At 39.5% G+C, this 17,129-nt stretch overlaps 1 protein-coding gene across 8 annotated transcripts in view; it reads right to left on the reverse strand.

Annotated features, from left to right (window-relative positions):
* The window catches only part of ABLIM3 (actin binding LIM protein family member 3), a 3,936,655-nt gene that overhangs the window by 404,631 nt on the left and 3,514,895 nt on the right, over positions 1-17,129 (reverse strand). The window lies entirely within an intron of this gene.

Here is a 17,129-nt window from a genome sequence, read left to right on the forward strand (position 1 = left end):
ACATAATTTGCATTAGTTCTCTTTACCAGTGTAGTTCCAGCCACCTTTAAGACTAAACTCTCACTGGTAAATGGCAGAGAAAGGAATCTAAATGAACAACCTATCCAAAACACAGTGAACCCAAACATACAAAGTTGCAGGTAGACACATTAATATCTTAGTGAAATTGTGCTGACAGATACGTAGGAATTATGCAAAATGTTGCCATTTATTGTGGTCTGGTGGATTGTTAGAAATAAGACAAATTAACATATTTAGTTCCAGCATATTGAATTTTATAAAAAGGTTATTTGGTATTCGGCTCCCCTACACAAGCTTGAGGACAAATTGCTCAAGATTCAGGAGCACAAAAAATAAAAAAAACAACTGGCATAAAGTATAGTTTCCTATAAGAAATCATTGCTGGTGGACTTTCTAAGTGTGCATCATCAATAATTCAATTGTTTATGAAGATTTCTCCCTTCTTTGAGTTGATGAGACTGTGGAGTTAGTATATATACATTTGTGAGGTGTGGGAGGGGATTTTTTCAACCTTCTGTGTTTCATCCATTTTTTATTTTTTTTTTATTATTCTTTTTGCTCATTTTCTATTAGGAAGTCGGCATTTCATTCTAGAAATCTGGGTATTCATTTGTCAGGAACAGTAGAGTTGAAACAAAGAATGTTATATGCATGTGTATTTCCTAATTTAGTGTCTTATCTTTACCATTGTATTACACATCAGTATCTCCTGGTGATTTGCGCAGAAAAATGTGCTACATGCTGCTGTAAAAGTAATATTCTGTCTTATACAGACTTATTTAGGAAGAGGTTCCATTGGGACCATTCTTTAGGTCTTCAATTAATAGAATACTAAGTCAACAAAGGAATTTTTAATTCTTAAAACGTCTAAAAAAATGTCTAAAAAGCTGCAGACATTTACCAGAATATATACTGCACTCCTTGCTTATTGACTAAAATCAGCATGCTACTGAGTAAAGTCCCAACATAATACTACTATAATTATCACACTAAAGATTAGAAAAAAAAACATATCTGAAACTAAATACCAGGAGCACCTCTTGTGCCTATGAAGCTTATCTATAGCAAGGCCAAGATGCAGGCAAGAATTCCTAACATAGTAGAATGGTAGTTGTAGCCAGTCTAGGTGTAATTACTCGCCTTCAGTTTCATTAGCTGATTCTTCTGACTGGTGTTCTCAGAATACTGCGGTATTACACATCATTTCTGGTTAGTGAAACTATTTTCAGCACATACTCAGCATGGCTACCATGTTGTTGAACTTTGAGCATCGAATCTGTAGTCATACTGCACCAATTAAGTTATTGTAAATACACACATTATATATATATATATATATATATATATATATATATATATATATATATATACACAAATACAATTAACCCCATGCAGTCAATTGCTCATTAGCCAATGGTAATTACTTTAATTAGGGACCCCAGAAACTGGGTGACCCTAATGAATATAATACAAACAGCAGTACTTACGGCAATGTAGGTTAAACAGGCAGGAAGGAAACAAGAGATAAGAGAACAAAACGGGAAAAAGAACAGGTCAACATACAGTACATATTCAGAGACAAAGTACATTATATTATGACACCTTTGGTACCAAGGGCCAAGGAGCTCTGTCAGCAGTACTTCTGAGCCTTCTGAAATCTCTAGTAAGTTCTCCTGCTGTGTAAAGACCCACCTCTTTTTTGCTGTGGACAATAAACATTTAATATAGAATATGTTATGTAATAAAACCTAACCAGTTCCTTGTGAAGAAACAAACTACCTTTTTAATTAGACATCTTCTTTCATTTGTGCGAAGCTAGTTGTTGCATATATGCATATCCTTGAAATGCCAATATTTCATATTTACAGCCTGCCGACAAGGTAGGCCTATCAGGCTGTGATTGTAGTTCTTACATTTAATGGAGATTACTATAGCATTACATTCCAGCTTTTGTATTTCTGGGACATCAGTCAAGCTTAATAAAAAGTTTGACATTTCCATCCAGTGTGAATACAAGCAGAATTACAAACAATGACATGAATTACTGTAACAGCTGTCTACATCGCATTCTCATGTAGCATAGTTCTGACAGTCTGTCTACAGTCAGAGCTACTCAGACACACATTTCAATATCAAGATGAGACTTCTACATATCATCATCTCCTTTCGGCTTATCCCGGTTACGGGTCACCATAGCAGAACAACGGTCCGCAGAGTGATTGGCAGTGGAGTTTTACAGTGTCGAGTTGCCAGCCCGGTGCCCAACCTAACACAGAAGGCAGACACACACTCACACCTAGGGCCAATTTAGAGTGTCCAATCCACCTACAGCATGTCTTTGGGATGTGGGAGGAAACCGGAGCACCTGGAAGAAACCCACATGACCACAAGCAGGACATGCAGACTCCGCATAGAAGGCACCCCAGCCAAGTATCGAACTGGAGAACCTACATAAATCTAATTCCACAGGATACAAGAAGGCAGCTATCACTGACTGCTGGAATCAGTTAACCATGTTCATCATGTGGACATCCAGGTCTAGCAGCTGCTTTACTACCTACAATACTGCGTTTACAATATCCCACTCTTAATTCTTGCCTCCATTATGTTCCAGAGGGCTCAGAGGGTTATGCTTGAGCTTTTCCTTGCCCCTTGTTGGGGTGCCACTTATTGTTTTATGGCTAAGATGGCATGGAAAGGAATGGCAGCATAACAGGTGGTGCAGTTTTCTTTTCTTGCCTTTGCTGACCCTACAAGTTGCCACATTTCTTACTCTGCTAGAAGGGTTAAAGGCAGAAATGCAGCAGTTCTGACAAATTGGGATACCTCTGTTTTGTTTCAAGTTTTTTTTTATGAGAAAAGTGATACTGATTGGCTCATACTACTTAAACATAACTTCAAATACATAAAAGACAACATTCACTGGTCTGCAAAGAATTTCAAGTAGAATATCTCTGCTGACCGACATGAAAATTATTGGGTTCAATAGAATATTCTGTAGCAAGAGAACTCCAGCAGTAGATAACATAGATTCAACCAATATATATGAATATATGTATATATCTTAGGAACCTAATGAAATATCTGATCAACAAGCTTTGTTCAAAAATAATTAACCATATCATGATCCCTAGACATTTTCTATTTATTTATCTTTGATTAATGGAAAATCCTGACTGGGCAAAACCCCTTTTTAGCAGAGGCCAGAGGAAAAAAGCTCCAAATTACATATATTTGCATGAGCTAACAGTAAAAATGTGCAATATAACACTGAGAAACATACAACTTAACAGGTGATCACCATGTTATGCACACTTTATAGTAATTATAGCATGTTATATACATCATGCTAAGCTCAGATGCATCTACAGAACATGGTTTCCACAGCATATTAAGCTGACAGACATCTTTAGGTTCATAGCTTCATAGGATTATAGTAGACTAACAATTACAAGGGCTTTTTTAAGCCTAGCCATGCATCTCAATTTTCTGACAAATTCTGGTACCCCTGATAAACTATAAGTAGGGGCTTGGGAGATGAAAGATTTACAAGCAGGGGCATGGGGAATGAACCATTTACAGGCTGCCTGTGTCCATTAGAGACATAAGTGCCAAACCAAGGATGAATTTCCTGGTCCCCATCCAATTGTCCAAGTTACACTTGATTTGGGTTTGGGAGGAACTCTTCTTCATGTGGATGTTGGGGTTACACAACAGAGAATGATTTCCTCACTACTATAGACATGTGATGGTCAAAGGCTAGATTACTGTCTATGTGTGTCCCCAAGTCCTTAAATACCTGGTCAGCTCATAGGGGTATGTTGTCAATATGATAGTTACCAGGGGTGGATTACTTCCTGAAGAATACTATTATGCATTTCTTGGCATTTAGTTTAAGTCATGGTTTTGTGACCAGTTATTTGTTTGTGTTAGCCCTTTCTGGAGAATATTTGTGTCAGTGGGAGATTCTATGACTACTACTAATTCGCAATCATCTGCAAATTTATTCAGTCAGATGCCCTTGAGATTAGCATTGCTTTCCTAAATGCCAAAAAGGAAAGGTTCCAGGATCAATTCCTGAGGGACTCCTGTTGTGATTGTCCTCCTTGTAGAGGTGGACTCCCAAATTCTAACTTCCTGGGTCTTGTCTGTAAGCCAGCTGGCTATCCCCTGGGTGACCCATGGCTTTATGCCTAACATTTTGCCTGAGTGACGTACTGTGTCATATGCCTTAGCCATTTCAAGGTAGGCAATATGAACTGTTTTGCCCTCATACATTGCTTTGGTGACTATCATAAAGTAGCTCACCAGATTGAGTAGGTATGACATGCCTTGACAAAACCAAAATTGAGTTGGGTCCAGTGTCTGGAGGTTTTCTATATCATTATTGATCATTTCCATGCTAATTCTTTCCATGGCTTTGCGTATGAGACTAGTGAGACTTATGCGTCTATAATTTCCAGGGTGTGTAGATGGCTCACCTTTGTGCAGAGGGATGACTGTTACTGTTCTCCATTCATGAGGCATGAAGTCTATTTGGAAGCTACAGTTAAACAGCAATTCCAGAGGGCCTTACAAGCCATGTTTCATGCCATTTCAAGGCATCCTGGGATATTGTCTGGGCCCACTGATGCAGTGTTCTTGTCCTAAGAGACAGCATAGAGGATTTGTTTCGTAGTGATAGTAGGGGGAGTTATATTTGATGGTATTTCCTGAGGGAAAGTTGAGAGGGAGAGAGGGGTAAAGTTAGATCTGAATTTGTTGGCCATTAGGTTTGCTATATCTTCTGGCTCAGTACAGGCAACTCCATTAAAATGAGCTCTGTACACAAATGTCTTTTGTCTTTGAGGTTGCAGATATAGCTAAAGAATGCCTTATGGTTGCCTTTGGCTTTGTAAGGTAGACTTTATTTGTCCTCTAAGTTGTTTACTACTTTGATAAGAGTGCTTTTATCCTGCCGGGTGCTACACCTCCTAATCTTTCCCAAGATTTTCTTCCTTCTGTTATATAGTCTATTTATGTTGTGATGTTGTGATTCCACTATGGTGGCTTGTTTTTTGAATTAGTTCAGTACTTCTTCCTGGTGGGTAAAGTGCCTCTATGCAGCTATTAACAGGATTGTATATGGATTTTGAAAAGAGTTCATTGTAGGCAGCAGTTTTCCCAAACATATAAAATGTTACCAGGGATTATGGGTGTTAGAAATTTTGGTAGGTTATCACTTAATTGTAGGAAGTTAGCCTGAGAGTAGTTCCTGAATATTCCATATCTTCTGGCTCAGTACAGGCAACTCCATTAAAATGAGCTCTGTACACAAAAATAAATAAAAATAAAACCTGGAACCACAGCTAATAAGCTGTGGTTCCAGGTTTTATTTTTACTTCCAAGAAGACCATTTTATGGTCTGACTATACTAGAGAAGACATTACACTAGGGGATGTGCAGCATTCTCCCATATTATGGAGGACCAGTTCCAGTACGGCTGCACCCCTGATTGGTGTATTGACAATCTGGTCTAGGGAGTTTGTGTTCACGAAATCCAGGAATCTCTGTGCCTGCACATTTAGTGTCATGTATGATTCTCAGTTAATAGTGGGGTAATTAAAGTAATCCATGAATATGGTATTGGGTTGAATGGTGAGTGTTTCCAATAAGTTTAAATATTTGTTATGGTTTTCTGGGGTCATAGAGGGAGGCCTATAGCTTGCAAGGAAGTGGTATGAGATTTTACCTGTGGTAATCTGATGGAGAAGCTAAAGTACATTGTCCTGTTTGACTAGCCTTGAGGTGTATTTATTTTTTTATTTAAATCAACACCTCCACTGTTATTCCCTGCCTGTGCAGCAGCTGGTCTAAATGTGTAGAATGCACTATAGCCTTCCACTGCTGATGTGCTGTCTGCTTCTTTAAACCATGCCTCAGTGACCGCACAGATATCAGCATACTCAAGGGTGAGGAAAGCTTGTATGGACTGCAGTTTCTTCTTTAGACTCCTACCACTGAACAGTAACACCTTCAGATTTTCTTGGTTTTGATTTGCTATGTCTGAAGTACTTTCAGTTTGGGTGGGATTGCCTAAAAAAGTCACTATAGGGGAATACATTTTAGCTAATATTCAAATACCTGGAGGGGAGAGATGCAGACCATCCCTGGCAAAGTAGCATGATCTGTTGACCATCTACTTCCAGGCTGACAAATATTTCACCCCCTTAGAATGACACTAGAAACTAGAACAGAGCATTCAGTATTATTTTACAGTGCATGTGCACAGTCACATTGTAATTTTAGTACACAGTCAGTAAATGAAGCATTTAACAATAAACTATGAGCCACAATTAACTACAGGTTTGAACTTTGACCACTAATCTATAACTAGAATGCATTGCTGTCTATCCCTATACCCTAGTTCAGCTAGGAACCCTAAATCTCTAAATTATATAAGAATAGATCCCTCGGTCTGACTTACACTTCTGATCCTAAAAGTGATCTTCCACTAAATGACTCCAGCTACTTCATATAGTCTTGATAATGTTAGTCAGAGAAGCCCAGAGGGTACAGCAGTTCTATGTTGTAAACAATGAAATGTTCTCTAACATCACTGAGTAATACTTCAGAAAGATGTGCTCAAATGATCTGGATGACCTCCAGCTTGTCTTATACATGACCAGTTTTAAAGAACCATTGAGACAAATCCACTGGAGTATTCACAGCTCTTTTATTTCCAGACTATACCTTACACACTTGCTGCAACTATACAAAACATATATGTTTCATAACTCAAAAAAGGAATTTTATACTATGCAAAATAGTCATAGTAAATGCCTTTCACTCTTTGTTACAAAGTGTTCTTACAAAAAATCCAATAGAGGACTATATCATTCTAGGCAGATTACAGCAAAATAGTTATTTTATACTATTATTTACTTTACAGCAAAGGTATAGACTAAAAGCAATCTCAAGTTTCCCAAAACAAAGCTATTTATTTATTTTTTTAAATTTACTTGTCCCTTGTTAACTGTGTTAGTCCCACTAGGCTAGTAGCTAGTAGAGGCTAGAAGCCTCTTTTCAGGAGAGACCCATGGTGATATTTATATTACTAGTACTGTTAAAGCTTGTTATTTATTGTCACAGTAATATAAAGGTATCACAACCCAAACTGTATAGCTATAAAAAAAAAAAAATAATAAAACTGTCTAGTCCTGCGGACATGCAGTTCATTTTCTCTGCATTCAAGGATCAACACTTCATGACAAGGTCTTTTGAATGCATGCCAAGCACACTCACACTTACTCCTAATTCCATCTCCACAATATGTCAATATGTCTGTGTGTGTGTGTGTGTGTGTGTGTGTGTGTGTGTGTGTGTGTGTGTGTGTGTGTGTGTGTGTGTAGATACACATATGTGTGCTAATGACTGTGTGGAGTCATCATTTCACTGGTATAATAGCATCCTGTTATCTGGACCAATGTGTATCACTTAGTAGATTTACACTTTTAATTTTTTAATATCTTCACAACCATTTAAAACACCTGCAAATTTTTGCACATGCATTCAGTATAATCATGTAACACTGACTTCTTATTTCGGTGTATAGACTATAAGGACATTTTTATCATAATATTGTACTTATATGGCTGAAATTCTGATCTGAAGATATCAGGATGATATAAAACATCTAACACATGCACACACACTCACACACACACACACACACACACACACACACACACACACACACACACACACACGCACACACGCACACACACACACACACACACACACACACACACACACACACACACACACACACACACACACACACACACACACACACACTTTTAATGGTAGCTATACATATGCACAATGAACAAGTACACACTGGCAATAAAATACCAAGGTTTTATTAGTGACTATTCTAAAAGGGAATTTGGAGATCATTTTGCACTTGTTTCCTGTGCCTCTGCCCACAGTGTTTTATTTTTTTTTTTTACTTTTTTTATTGTTTCTTCTACTGCAGCTGACCATTGACCCCTCCTGAGAGTCTAACCTTGTTCACTGGACCCAGTAAACCTAACAATCCTCTCCTGGACTTTTTTCAGTTGATATTCATGGTCGGTGAGGTGATGAAGGGCTCCCTGGTGCAATATCATATTGGTGCTGATGAAAATATTTTAGTGTGCCCTATATTCTCATGCCTTGCATCTAGGGCAGATGGGCAAGGTCATATGTCATTCCACCACCACAGCGACTCAAGTAATGCCTTTCCTTTCAGAGGACAATACCCCTCAACCATGAGTTCCTGGATTTATCAGAGGTTAAACACAAGTGCAATCACCCCTCAGCAAGTCAGTCATGCACACACCCATCACCTGCTTGCTAGTGCCCGACATGCCTGAGCTGCTAACTGAACCAGAATTTTTAAAACAATTATAGTTTCCTTCCATCCTGTCCTGCCGTAGGCTGCTGGCTCCGCTTGTGGTTTGCCTTTGCTGTGTCTAAATCATCCCAAGTGTCTACTACTGAATAATATGGTACCCTGGTCTCCAGCCCGGAAAAGTGTTACCCAAGGGGATCCTGCAGTGCTTAATATAACTTTTCTGACTACTTGGCCTTCCCTCAAGAATTTAACATAATGTTTTGCCTTTGCTCTGTCTAAATCATCCCAAGTGAATAATACGGTGCCTGGTCTCCAGCCCGGAAAAGTATTACCCAAGGCGATCCTGCAGTGCTTAATGTAACTTCTCTGACTACTTGGCCTTCTCTCAAGAATTTAACATAATGTGTATGCATCCTATTGCAACATTTCTACATGCTACTATTGTATATTAATTCTGCGTGCGTTCGTTAGCAGCCTACTGTGGACTTACTATCCCTTTTACTCTCTAAGCCCCTTCCCATTACTTTACCTGCCTATGGCTTATCAGTATAGCTACTCAATGTGGCCTCTAGGTGGCAGCATCCACCCATTGCTGAGAGCCTGGCTACGGCTCCAAACCCTGAGCATTGTCCTGCTTCTCTCTACCTCCATACCTAGTGAACTAGTTGCCTTAACAGTTTGTCTCCTTACCTTTGAGCCTGTCCTCCGCCTCATTGATTGTTCTTTGCTGACCTGGCTATAAATGACTCAGTTTCCCTTGCTTTTTTCCTCCCTCCTCCCTCTTTCATTTGTCTCTCCTGCTTCCTGCCTTATCACCTCCCTCCTTTTACCTATTTTACTCAACTCTCTCACTTCTTACCTATCCCCTCCCCTCCTTCTTATGTTCTCCCCCCCCAAAATTATATAGGGACACCAGTACTCGTGGCGCCATTTTTAAACAACTATAGTCCCCTTCTGTCCTGTCCTGCTGTAGGCTGCTGGCTTCACTTGTGGGTAAGTGTTTTCAAATGTTTTACTTTGTATAACAGAATACGTGCCTCTGGCACATTTGTTGGTTAAGCTGTTATCTCAAGCAAGTTTTTGTAAAGTGCTTAGAGTGCTCAAGTGCCACTACTCACTGAAAGTCCTAATACCCACACACTCGCCCTTTGAGCACTATGTGCAATGTACTGTAACTGCTGCTCATTCTGTCCCAGTTAATGTTTGTGAAATCTGAAAGTCCTAATTACCCAAACTCTCACTCTCTGAGTGCTACGTGTATTGTACTGTAATTGCTGCTCATTCTTTCCCACTTAATGCTTGTGAAATCTGAAAGTCCTTATACCTAAACGCTCGCTCTTTGAGCACTGCGTGTATTGTACTGTAACTGCTGCTCATTCTGTCCTACTTAATGCATGTAAAGTCCACAGCCCTAGCATAAATTGGATATTTCTAGTGCTGTTGTGCATAGAGTGACAATAGCATGTGTATAGTTCACTCGAGTGTTGTGCCTTACTGTACTGTATCAGCACACTAATAGCTCACTCTTGAGTGTTGTGCCTTACTGTACTGTAACTTATAGACATTCTACGATTGTCCTCAATAGCTGCAATACTCACAGTACACTAACAGCTCGCTCTTGAGTGTTGTGCTTCCCTGTGTAAACTTTAAACATAGAGAGACTTAGCACGCTACTGCCCTTTCCTGTTTAAACTCTATGTACTGCCTTTAACTTTTTAAACTGCTGATACATTGTATTTCCATTGTAACTTTTCTGCTGCTGATGTATTTGTAGTTTCTCACTGCCGAAACTCTGTTACAATCTTGTGATACATTTGTAACACTTTATTGCTTGTTCCCGAGGTGCTGCATTTACAAAAATGTGATTTACGGTCTTTGGAACTGTGTTTTCCTTGTACTACTGTTACATATTTTGAAATGTGATTATGGTTTATAGAACAGTTTTTTCTCCCTTTTTCTACTTATTGAGATGTAACTATGGTTTATAGAACTGTTTTGTCTCCTTTTTTCTACTTGCTATAGTATTATACAGTATCTGTATTTTATGTACTTGACTATTTAGTGTTGCTACCCCCCCCCCCCCACATAGTCCACCTAGGCCCTAATGTACCTGTTACTTACACATTTACTTACTTAACACCTACACCCAAGCTTTCTACCTCCATTCAGTTAGCATTACCGTAAGACCTCCTTTGCCTTTCCAGTTGCTAAAATATTGTTACCTTGCTAATAACTGTTATTCCTTCCTATTTCTACAGTTTGCCTTTGCTGTGTCTAAATCATCCCAAGTGTCTCCTACTGAATAAAATGGTACCCTGGTCTCCAGCTCAGAAAAGTGTTACCCAAGGCAATCCTGCAGTGCTTAATGTAACTTCTCTGACTACATGGCCTTCTCTCAAGAATTTAATATAACGTGTATGTATCCTATTGCAACATTTCTATATGCTACTATTGTATATTAATCCCGGGTGCGTTTGCTAGCAGCCTACCGTGGACTTACTATCCCTTTTACTCTCCAAGCCCCTTCCCATTACTTTACCTGCTTGGGGCTTATCAGTATAGCTACTCAGTGTGGCCACTAGGTGGCAGCATCCACCATTGCTGAGAGCCTGGCTACGGCTCCAAACCCCTGAGTATTGTCCTGCTTCTCACTACCTCCATACCTAGTGAACTAGTTGCCTTAACACTGTGTCTCCTTACCTTTGAGCCTGTCCTCCGCCTCACTGATTGCTCTTTGCTGACTTGTCTCCTTCTGTCTTCTTGGCTCTTCCTGCTCCATTCACCCTGCGGGCTCACTCCGCTCCCTTACCCTGCCCCCGGTACCTCTATGCTTATACACATAAAACCACACCCACCAATTCCATCACCCAGTACATTTTTTCCATCCCCACCCATAATTATCCCTCCTCCACACCAACCCTACTAATCTATCACACGTTTCCCATCCTATACAATCCAGCCATACTTGGTATAGCCCATCCCCCTCCTACTCAACACTATATTAACACTAGCTTTTCTCCTAACAAACACTATGTTCACAAAATATACCTCTTTAATAACCCAAATACTTCTTTTTCTCACCCTATCCTACCCTAACTGATCTCACTAGGCCTCTAAATGCCACTCATTCCCACCATTTCCATACAACTTGTCCACTCCCCTTCCAACACAAACACTCTTTAACCTTTATTTCCCCCATCTCTACTCCTCTGATAATCATCTACTATTCCCCTACAAACCCAAACCTACCCCCAACTATTCTCCTCCCATCCTTATCAGCTCTACTCCATCAAAGTACATAATCCATAAACTAGTAGATAAACAATCTAAACACCTCTTTACCCATATTCACCAGCTAATTATCATTCTTCTCTCATGTGACATTCATCCTAACCCTGGCCCAAACCCAAGCCCATCCACCCCTCATGCTCCCCACTCAACTGGGAAATCTCTCCTTTTCTCAGCACTAAATGTCCAAAGTGTATGCAACCAAATCCCTAACCTTCATGCCTGGCTTCTTCACAATCAGCCTGATATCCTTGCTATCTCTGAAACATGGTTGAAACCCCATATAAAAGACTCTGAATTAATACCTCCCAACTACTGAATCAGTAGAAATGATAGTATACACAAAAAAGGTGGTGAAGTCACTCTTCTCTACCTATCTTCCCTCTCTGTTACTCCCTATACCAAGCCCATCCCCAAATTTGCAAATGCAAAACTTATTCCTGCCCTACTTCAGGTAAACAAACACAAACTTATATGTATAGTCACCCTATATATCTCCTCCCTGGTGATAATATCCCAGTCCTCAAAGGCATTTTCTCCTGGTTTTCCACCATCACCAATGAGACTATAATTCTAGGTGATGTAAACATTAACTGGACCACAATTGAATCTCCTACAAGCTCCCTAACTCTAAACCTCTACAATTTCTCCCAGCTCATCAATTCCACAACCTCTGGAAGCACCCTTGACTGGATTCTTGTCTCCCACCCTCATTACATCTCCGATAGTGCTACCCTTCCTGATCCACTCACTGACCACTTTCCTACTTTTGCTCATTGCCATCCCTCCTCCATACAACTATTCCACAATTATATCTCTACACACTCCCTAAACAATTTCAACCCCAGTACCTTCACCAAGTCACTAAAAAATATAAACTGGAACCCACTAAAACCCCTATCCCCACAAGATGCCATCACTTACTTCAATACAACTTTCTTAAACCTATTAGACTCCTTTGCCCCCCTTAAAAAAATGAATCAAAAGTAACTCCGTCCCATAGATAACTAAAGACACCTTAGCCACCATGCATTTTACAGACAAAGCTTGGAAATGCCACCACAAAAACAAAACTATCCTTACCCTAAATGAATACAAAACACTTCAAAACAAAGTAAAAAAAAAAAGTATTATCTCAGACCGTAAATCCTATTTCTCTACACTCCAAAACAACCACAAAACAAACCCAAAAAAGTTCTGGAATGGAATCTCCTATCTCATTAACCCAGGCAAAAAAGAAAACCCCTGTCCTGATCGAAATGCTCCTGATACAGATTTACCCACCCAATTTAATTCTTTCTTCATTGATTCCATTACCAAAATAACATCATCCTTCTCCAAAAACCCTGATCCTCCACCTCCACCCTTCCCTAATTCTTCTATCCCTAGCATTTCCACTTCCCAACCTCCTCCCTTTTCTATGAACCTCATCCCTATATCTACTATAAAAAAACTTCTTCAGAACCTGAAACCATGTTCTAATGCCCCCGAACAAATCCCCTTCTACTTTCTAAAGATAGCTGCTGAAGCCATTGCCGTCCCCATATGCATTTTAATAAATCAGTATATCAAAGAAACTTACTTTCTCCAACTGTGGAACAAGGCCTATATTATCCCCCTTCACAAAGGGAGCAACAATAACAATGTCACTAACTTTCGTACTATCACCATCTTATCCCTCATCTCTAAACTTCTCGAAAAATGTATCCACCTACAACTTTTACCTTATCTCATAAACAACCACCTTCTAACTCCCACACAACATGGATTTAGGCCTGGCCACAGCACTACCACTGCTCTCCTCACCTTCTTAGAAACAGTTAACAAGGCTCGCGACTCTGGCTGTATTATATCTACCCTCCTCCTCGACCTCTCTAAGGCATTCAATACTACCTGTCACAATCTTCTCCTAACTAAACCGTGTAAGCTAAATCTATCCCTCTCTTCTATCAACTGGTTTACCAGTTATCTCTCAAATAGGGAACAAGCAGTCAAATGGAAGGAAGCCACATCCTCATTCCTTAATACTCCCACAGGTATCCTCCAATGCTCCTTTCTAGGTCCCCTAATGTTCAATATCTTCATAAACGACTTCTACCAAACAATTCCTAATGCAAAACATATCCAATATGCCAACAATTCAACAATTATCTTCTTTGCCACCTCCATCCCCTCATTAATAAAATGAACCCAGGAAGCCTTCTCCTCCACTGAACAATGGATGTTAGACAGCCATCTGGCACTCAATGTTTCCAAAACTAAACTTATGATATTCACTCCTTCTAAAACCACCACTATAGACATAAAATCATTCTCTAGCACCAGTCACAAAACTAAACTTATGATATTCACTCCTTCTAAAACCACCACTATAGACATAAAATCATTCTCTATCACCAGTCACAAAACTAAACTTATGATATTCACTCCTTCTAAAACCACCACTATAGACATAAAATCATTCTCTATCACCAGTTAGAGCAATACACCTCTTGTAATTTTATCCAGCTCAAAACTGCTAGGAGTCCTTATTGATGACCAGCTTAAGTTTGCTACTCACCTACAAGTAAACATCAAAAAACACACCAGAAACTAGGCATGCTTTTCACCACATTTGGTACATCTCTCCCTCTACCAAGTTTGTTCTCTCTACCACATACCTCATCCCATCCCTCCTATATAGTGCCCCACTCCTGACCAACCTGCAATCCTCCCTTAAGACAAAACTCCTTTTGTTATAATAAAATTTCAAAATTTGCTACTGGTCAAAGATCCTCTACCCATCACTGTATTGCTCTTCATAAGCTGAATTGGTTAGACCTCCCCACCTATCTCACTTATATTCAACTTACTCAAGCTCACAAACTCATCTTCAGGCCCTCCCTCTGTCCTTCCCTTGCCTCTACCTTTACTATGCATCTACCAAATAGACTCCTACGATTTAAGACCCAAAATATGATTGAACTGCACAAACCTGCCCGCCCACCTGGTAAACAGTTACTGTCCTTCTCTCCAGCTTGCCTCTGGAACTCACTCCCACCTCTTAGCTACACTACTAGAAACTGCTCTTCCTTTAAAACTTTACTCCACTCACACCTAACTTCCCAGTGGGAATGCCCCTGCTCCAGCCCTACATAAACTCTCTTAGCAACACAATCCAACTAAGGGCAAAAAGATTTGTAATCATCCTCCCTTGCTCTGATTTCTATTATCATTTGTTAATTCCAATATTTGTAAATACTATTCATTTTTACTGATTTTTATTTAGCATTTGTTAGTTCCAATATCTGTAAATATTATTGAATGTTTTGCACCTACTAACACCTGTACAGTTTTATTAATATCATTACTTCTGTATTTTGTAATAACTTGTATCTATTATGTTTTTACTGTTTTTTATTATCTATAATGTAACTTGGAGCTTTTCTCCCCAGGACTCCATTGAAACCGAGTCCCTCCAGGCCCAATGGACCATCCTGGCAAACAAACTGCAATAAATAAATAATAAATAGCCTGCATTGCCTCGGGTACAATCAGGACTTTATCCTCCCTCTGCCACAGCACCGGCTTAACTCCTCAGTGTTTTATTTTGCTTCAGGTAAACAGTCCGTAAAGATTTTTTAACATGGAGCCACTGCTAGGTGTGCAGTTGTAAATAAGATTTGCACTTCTATTTAAACAGTCTACTAAATATTTTTCACAAATGCACTGTCAAAAGGTTTGCTGTTGCAGTTCTAGAAGAATAGATAAACCCTGTTTACTGAGCAAATTTCTCCAAAATCCAGATCACTCAGTGTAAGCTCTTCCTAAGTAGCAATTCTTAAATAACAGCAATCAAAGAATAGAATGAAAGCATAATATTTGTTGGTATTTGTTTTGCAGGGGGGAAAGGTGGTGAAATCGATTCATCCCCTACTCATACATTATAAATACAGAAATGACTTTGAGATCACCGCATCAAAGAGAAAGCAAAAACTTACTCCCAACAGTCTTGCCATTAGGGAATCATGCATTTCCCAAATACTCCATTTTGGGTAAATAAAGGTTGTGACAAACAGGATTAAATTAATCCATTTTAATAAAATGGTATGCTATCGAAAAGAAGTCCATTAACATGCTGCCTTTATGAGCTAGAAAATCTCCTTTTCTAAAACATTGGGTTTAACTTTTCAGAACATTTGCAGGACTCTCATGCAGGTGTTTCTTATTTTATAAGTAAGTGCATGAGTGATATTTAAAAAAAATAAATTAATGATTGATTCTTAGCTTTAAAAGACTGCAGAAATATCAACAGTGCTTCCTGCACCTTCTTCTGTCATAGGATCATAGGAGATTACTAGGCTAGCAGTTTCATCCCAATATAATACCATAGAAATGCTAGGCAGTACCCAAGATTGCATTTAGTGATGACTGCCCATGTCCAGGAGGATTGTGGGCTCTATCCCCAGTAAGAATTTATGGTGCCCCATCTACTTATCCAGGTTCCTCTTGAACAGTGTCATAGAGGTGCTCTGTTTCACATGAATTGATAGCCTGTTCCAAAGATGCGGCAGTCTCTGGGAGATAAATATGTCCCTTCAGCATGTCCTATTTACACCACAGTCCATATTTAGGTCCCTGGAACAGGTAGTCCTAGTTCTGTTTGATTTACGGATATGCAGCAAGTTCATTGGGTTTGGGTCTTGGATTGCTCTGTAGGCCAGGCCTAAGTCTCCCCTAAGAAGTCTATATGATATGGAATGATATGGAATACAGTAAAAGGGACTTTAGTCAGTCTGTGGAAGGCACATGCTGGAGGCCCTTAAACTTCTTTGTTAGAAACCTCTGAGTTCTCTCTAATTGCTGCAGGTGCTTAGTACGGTACATGCCAAATAGGACGTTATACTCAAGTATGGGGTGGAGAAGTGCTGAGTATAGGGGGGGTTATAACTTCTTTTGCTCTCAAGGTGATGCCTTTACTAATCAACTGTTTTACATAGAAAACATTCCTTACTATAGAAAACACATGGTGGTCGAAGTTGAGGTTACAGTCAACTTGTGATCTCAGGTCCCTTACCACTTTACGGGTACTTAGGGTATTTTTGTTGATTTGATAGTGGGAGATGACATTGTGCTGAAGGGAATGATGATGCATTTCTTTGCATTAAGTTTGAGGTCATGACTAATACCCCATTCGTTGGTCTGTGTGAGACCCTCCTGGAGTATGCTGACATCATTTGGGGATTAAATGTTTGCACCTAGTTTGCAATTGTCTGCAAACTTGGTCAGTCACAACCCCTTAGTTTTGACCTGAACTTCTGTTTGCACCACCTGTGGCACCCCACTGGTAACAGGTCTGTTGGTTGATGTGGAGTCATCCATTTTGATAGTGTGTATCCGGTTTGTGAGCAAGTTGGAAACTGATCTTACAATGAAGGGGTTTACATTCAGATTGCTAAGTTTA

This window comes from Protopterus annectens, chromosome 4.part0 (assembly GCF_019279795.1).
Source record: "Protopterus annectens isolate FY-2018-M chromosome 4.part0, PAN1.0, whole genome shotgun sequence".
Lineage (NCBI taxonomy): Eukaryota > Metazoa > Chordata > Ceratodontiformes > Protopteridae > Protopterus > Protopterus annectens.